This window comes from Eretmochelys imbricata, chromosome 1 (assembly GCF_965152235.1).
Source record: "Eretmochelys imbricata isolate rEreImb1 chromosome 1, rEreImb1.hap1, whole genome shotgun sequence".
Lineage (NCBI taxonomy): Eukaryota > Metazoa > Chordata > Testudines > Cheloniidae > Eretmochelys > Eretmochelys imbricata.
In genome coordinates, this window is record NC_135572.1 from 166,873,530 (window position 1) to 166,880,553 (window position 7,024).

Genomic DNA, 7,024 nt, shown 5'->3' on the forward strand with positions numbered 1-7,024 from the left:
CGAAGAGGGATGAAAGGGCATGCAAAAGCCTAGGATTGAACCAGGGACCTTTAGATCTTCAGTCTAATGCTCTCCCAACTGAGCTACCTTAGCAACTACAGAAAGGTAAGGTGACTTGCCCCTGGTCACACAACAGGTTAGTGACACAGCTGGGAATACAAACCAGGTTTTCTGAATCTGAGTCCAGTACCCTGTCCACTAAAACTTATGTTTTTTTGATGTAAAGTCACTTTTCACTGACTGGGAACTGAACCCAGGCTGCGGCAGCGCCAAATCCTGACCACTAGCCCACCAGGGAGGCAATTGTCCCCTACTTTGTCAAGTCTAGCTTTAAATTACTCAAATGATGAACTGCATAATGCTAACATGAGTCCATTTGTGATCTCTCTCAGTGTATCCTGGTATGTCACACAGGCCCATGAGACGGAGAAAGCTATTATGCTCTGCTGTGTCACTAACTCAGAGCCTGACTCTAACACCAAGTAGTACCTTGTTCTGCAAGCAGTCCCTTTGAAATGGGACATCTCATACATAAGGAATTACCCAAAGTGAGTAAGGGTGACAAAATCAGGCCTTTGAGCATCAGAGGCTACGAATGAGTAAACCCAATTTAAGATGCAGCCTTTCACTTCCAGGCTGACCAGGACTGTGAATACTACAGAGGCAACATACTCAGCTCCAGTTATAAGAACATAAGAATGGCCGTACTGGGTCAGACCAAAGGTCCATCTAGCCCAGTATCCTGTCTTCCAACAGTGGCCAGTGCCAGGTGCCCCAGAGGGAATGAACAGAACAGGTAACCATCAAGTGATCCATTCCCTGTCACCCATTCCCAGCTTCTGGAAAACAAAGATTATGGTGGGCAAGTGATTCAAGTAATTTCACAGCAACCTGTCCAACTTATTACGGACCATCCAGCGGGTCACCGACCACATGCCACTTCGATGGCTTAATGGTATGAAGGACACCAATGCCAGAGTCATGAGGTGGTACCTTTCACTCCAGCCATATGACTTTCAGGTCATTCACCAACCCTGAAAGGCCCACGCAAATGCAGACTTCTTTTCCCGCGTAGGAGGGGCAGATGAGGAGGAGGGGCCACCACCAGACACCCTCTTAAAAGGGGTGTGTGTGATGGGGTGTGCATACCCTGCACTGGGACTGCGGGGGTTAACCCCTCACTGTGGGCTGAGGAAGCCATGTCCCATGGCCCTACTGGGCATGCTCAAAGTGCAACACCAGGATAAGAGGGAGCAGCCTGGCTCAGTCTGGGTGGACTGGAGGGGAAGGAGGTGTGTTGCTGGCTCCTGCTGAAGGGCTGCGGGCACTTCATGACGCAGAGACCAGCTAGCTGACAGCAAACCTCAACCCCCCAGGGTCTGGACATGACTGAGGGAGGGGGAACTATGAAGCCACAAGATGCAGAGAAGCGGGTAGGAAGTAACCCAGGGAGTCTTTGTGTGGAGTTGGTTGGACAACTGGAGGCTTGCATGGTGTGTTTCAGCCAAATCCCTGCTGAGCTGGTGGCAGGCAACCCTGCCACTGACGGGGCCCTAGATTGGGACTCGGAGAAGAGGGAGGGTCTGGGTCCTGCTATCCTGGCTGTCGCCCACCATGAGGTCCATCCTGACGGTGACTGACTCTGGCTGGTAGGTCGCATAGCCCTGAGCCTGGGGGCAGTGATTGATTCCAACCACTAGACTGCGCAGCCATGGCTGGGGGTGCGCAGGTGTGACCGTGGGCTCAACCTGCAACATGGTCTAAGAAATGCTGTATGCAGAGGTAATATCACCCTCATAGTCCTACTCAATATTTCCCTGTTTATCCACTCCGTTATCACAAACTCTTAACCACAGCATCACACTGGGAACCCTTGTTTAGTTGCTTGTTCACCATGACTCCTAACTCCTTCTCAGATGCTGCTTTTCAAGATATAGTCCTCCACCCTGTACATATGACCTACATTCTTTGTTTGCATGATATATGACTTTGCATTTGGTTTTATTAAAATGCAAATTATACGATTGCACCAGCTCATCAAGCAATCCAGATGGCTCAGAACAAGTGGCCTATTCTCTTCATTATTTCCAAATCTTTGTCTTGTCTGCAAACTATCAGTTGTGCTTTTATATTTTCTTCCAGACCATTGATAAAAATATTGAATAACATTGGGCTGAGAACTGATCCCTTCCATAGGCCAGCTAATAGAAAAACATGTCATGCTTTATGCACTGATATATATAAAATTAAGAATGTAGTCATTCTGTCATTTCAAGGTGAGTCAGGGTTGTGACAGATATTGCAACCCATGCAGTATCTCTGGGGACCATTTGATTAAATTTATGAATGGTTTAGTATGATAGTGTTCTGCTCTATGGTGGAGGGTTACCACAGGTCTCCAGTGGGGAGTGATTAAGGTGAGCCACTTAAACTGTAAACAGCCCCCGATGTACCATCCCCTAGGGGTGGTTCTTGCATATACTTGCTCAAAGTGGGTTTTCAGAGACTAAGAATATATAAAGGCTGAGGTTAAATGGAATCACTGTCTTCCTTCTGATTCAGCAAATGGACAGGACCTTTGGTCCTAAGCAGACCCCAAACCTGGCTGAAGGGTTGGAAGGGATGTTGGCCTACCAGACTCACCATGTGGAAGGTGGGTGATTTCTGGTATGTTTAGTAAGCATGTAGAACTTGTGGTTTTTTTATATTTGTTGTGTTGTCTCTGTAATGGTTTTGCCGTGTGAATAAATGTATTTTGCTTTGGAAGATCTGCATGCTACTTGTAACTGCTGGTACACACTGGGCATTGTTCTCCAAGAGAGAGCACAGACCAGGTGCTGGCATTTAGGTAGACTGACTTGCTGAGGATACCACAGAGTATGTCAGGGGGCTGTACAGTCTTTACATCCCAGTCTGAAGGAAGTGGGACAAGGGTCCCTGCTCAGAGACTAGTGACAGCTGGAAACCTGAGACCTCATTGGGCACCCCTGAAGTGCGACAGAGGTGGGATACAAGTGCAATTACTCTGAAACTGAACAAGTGTTACATTCTGATTATAACGTGAATTAAACATATCATCTGCAGTATAACAGCCTTACTTACTTGACTGGTGTTGACCCAGATCGGGACATGTAGAGCAATATAAGGAACAGAAACCCCACAAATGCAGCAAGCCCAACCCAAAAGGCTATGACAATTGAATCTGTTAAAAAAGAAAAAGAAGCATGCAGCATAAACAATAGAGTATCAAATAAAAAATGTGCAGAGAAAACTGATCTCAAAGCATTTTATACCATTTAATTAATTAAATTTTACATTACCACTGAATGGTATTATTCTTGCTATTCATGATGGGGAAATTGAGGCACACCTTGATTAAGTGACTGCCCAAAGTCATATTGCAAGCCACTATATAGTGTATCTGGGAATGAAATAAAGCAGGGATCGGCAACCTTTGGCACACAGCTCGCCAGGGTAAGCCCCCTAGTGGGCTGGGCCGGTTTGTTTACCTGCCACGTCCGCGGGTTCGGCCATTCGCAGCTCCCACTGGCCGCAGTTCGCCGCTCCAGGCCAATGGGGGCTGCGGGAAGCGGCGCGGGCTGAGGCATGTGCTGGTCGCTGCTTCCCGCAGCCCCCATTGGCCTGAAGCGGCGAACCGTGGCCCGTGGGAGCTGTGATTGGCCGAACCTGTGGATGTGGCAGGTAAACAAACCGGCCCAGCCAGCTAGGGGGCTTACCCTGGTGGGCCGCGGGCCAAAGGTTGCTGATCCCTGAAATAAAGCAATCCTAATCACTAATGTGACAGCACTACATATATCTTTGGAAAAGCAATATATTACACATAAGAAGGTTTTGAGAATTTTATCCATTTGCAGATTACACAACTCAGTTCCTATCACAGAATCTTGGAACTCCAGTGTATGCACCTGTTATTTTAAAGGAAAACTGCACCCATATTGCTCAGCCTAACAGTCTATGAAGCAAATTCTGCCCTTAGATGCATGAGTTCCTATTGAACTCAATAGGAGCTCTGTGAATGCATTCAAAGGATGGAATAAGAAAAGGAGTACTTGTGGCACCTTAGAGACTAACCAATTTATTTGAGCATGAGCTTTGGATGGAATGTGATCCTTAAGAAACTCTTGCCAGCCAGGAATTTTAAAATTGACCTTTCAGAGCCTAAGGATGGAGGGAACAGCTTGTTGAAAAGTGCTAGGCTCACAAGCGACATCAATGTGTCAGTCCAATGGAAAATTCTGTACCGTAGCTTGAGCTTTAGCACGTGCTTGACTGTCAGAAGTGTGTTTTTAATATTTAGATGGCATTTCTAGGACTGGCTGCTCTCTTCTGGGGTCAGTGTGGAACTGTGCTACCCAGCCTTAATATCGTGAGGTGCCAGGGGCAGAACATCTGTGAAGCGTAATGAATTTATAAGCAGACGTTAACTTCTGTTGAGGTGAAAAACAAGGGTCATTGACTCAACAGGCAAATGTTTACTAAGATAAAATAAATGTTTATCTCAAAGAACAAAAAACTGACGTTCATTGAAATAAACTCAATATGTAGGATTACGTGCTTCTACTGAAAACACCTGGAATGTATCAGCAATTAGAGCCATAAATTAATTTTACATGGGGTACTCATTTTATTCCCTATTAAACTATCTATCTAAAGTTAGAGCTCACCTATTTAGGATTCTTATCAGGCAGTTGAGATTTGGCCACACTAACTAGATTTGCATCACTGACTAACAGGATGGTGCAAAATGATGGCAAGAAAATTCCAAGCCTACTAGAGTTTCAACTCATTTTGGTTTGAATTTTGAAAGCAAAATTCAACCCAGGTTTAAAGAAGGAATTGCCAAGTGGAGTCAAGGCTCAGAGTTTTGACTCAGATTCAGGATGCTGTACTGCTCCTTCAAAAGACCCTTGCCAGGCTCTGAGGAGGTATAGAACACCTATAATGCAGCCCCCTGAAGACTAAAGCTGGGGAAGCAGCCATCTACAGCACCTGAAGATGCCAGACATGTGATAAACAAGCCAGACAGTGCCCCAGAAATATTAGACTGCAAAGCGGGGATTATAGAGCACTGGCCTGACCTGTCTCCCCAGTAAGTCTTTAAAGTAAGGAGGGAGGCTCTTGTATTGGGAGGAGACAGAGTGTTCATACTCCAAGCAAACCTCAAGGGCTTGAAATGATGAAAAACAGTGTGAACTGCATCTGGTGGTTTGGAGTCATAAAACTCAACACAAACCAGAACTAGAGGGGATTGTCCAGCTTTAATAAGAAATAGTGTTATTCATGGAGCTCACTGGAACCAATCAAGGTACAACTATTTACATATGTAATGGAGGATAACATCACTCTGGATCTCAGGGTGGTATTTGAACTTGGGAGATAAACAGTAGACGTTTCCTGTTTTCAGCCTTTCACCAATTGGCATTTTCTTCTTTTCTTTAACAGATTTTATTCTAACAGTTGATAAAAGATTTTTACATGACTATATTTTTCACCTGCCTTTTTACAACTCCATTACAGGGTCCACTTAATTTATTATTATTTTAGTAAAAAATGGGTAAAACTGCCCAATGCTATTAATAGAAAGAAAAATCTTTGAGTAATTCTCTGAAGTGATGCATCATTCCTCTTGTCCTCATGGCTGGCTTCAGATTCATCAGCAAGAGAAACTCAGCCCTGTAATGTTCATATTGGACCAAAGGAACAAAAGCTGGCATTAAAATTGACCCGCACAGGAGAAAAAAATTGCTTATTTCCTTTTTTGCTTTGTTTGAAGTTGAAAATTCAGGTTTAGTCCACTCTAGAACATTGGCGAATAGAAAACTAGTGATATTATGACATCTCACAAGAGACTGAAGCTCAGATGCAGCAATGCACTTAAGCCTGTGCTTAATATAATCCTGCATACGAGGCCCATTGGCTTCAAATTGGGTGCTCTACTGTCCCATTTTTGCTGATCCAGCTGTGCAAAGAGGACTTACAGCTGGTTTATGGCAGCAGTTGAGGGTTCCTTTAGTCTAAGGTAATCCTCAACTTTGCCCATCCCTCCAGCACGAGCAGAGTGACCTTTCCAAGGCAGGGCCAGAGCACAATGGGGCCTTGAGGACCATTATCTGCCAACAAGTTAGTAGCTGTGTCAGACCAGGGCAACTGCCCCAGTGGTCCAGCAAGGGCATCCACTCTCAGGCTTTCAGCTCCCAAGCTCTTGCCTCTCTTGAGTGGATACATGCATCCCTGCCTTCACTGTGTTATTCCCAGCACAGAGTTGCTCACACACTTGTTTTCTTTCTCTTTATAGATTGTTAACAGGTGTAATTGCTACACTTATAAGTTACCCCACAGCACTTCCTATGCAAGCCTACTTTATTCTTAAGGTAAAAAGCATTTCAGAGAAAATATTAAAAACCATAAAAGACCCTACATACATGCTAATATGTTTACCACAGTTCACTCTAACAGGGATTCTGGCAGGAGCACTCCTTTAGTTTCCTCACCCAAGGAGATTCCTTGTGGTTACAAGTTCATCACAGCTCCAGCTCAGAACAAGCACCCAGACCATCCAACCCTACCCTAAGGATTGGGGTCCTTTGAGGACCAGGGGTCTTGTCCATTTGCTAGAGCAGGATGAAAGGCCTGAGCCAGTTTAAAACTAGGCTATTTATCCAAATAGCCTTTCTTTGTCTGTTAGCCCCTCAAGGTCTATGCAAACCTCTCCAGAGGGGTGGTTTCAAAGGGCTGATAACAGAGGAAATACATTGGCATCCCCCTTCCTACTAGAGAAGGTACCATATAATTCCACAAGAATCTTACACTATTGCATTTTTAATACAATGTACACAAAGGTATTAAACCTAATTCATTAAGGTTTAAATTAATTCAATACAGTTTACTTAGGATATAGCAAGATACTGGCAGTCTGTCACAGCAGTTCTCTATCCTGTGCAAGGGTGGTTCAGCCTCCAGCAGTCCCTAAAGTCTTCAGAAGAGGCTGAAAACAGATGTAAAG

General features: G+C 44.8%; 1 non-coding gene across 1 annotated transcript; it reads right to left on the reverse strand.

Annotated features, from left to right (window-relative positions):
• Positions 1-20: 20 nt before the first annotated feature.
• Positions 21-93, reverse strand: TRNAF-GAA (transfer RNA phenylalanine (anticodon GAA)). The gene has a single exon. It is a non-coding gene; the product is annotated as a tRNA-Phe (tRNA).
• Between the last annotated feature and the right edge of the window lie 6,931 nt (positions 94-7,024).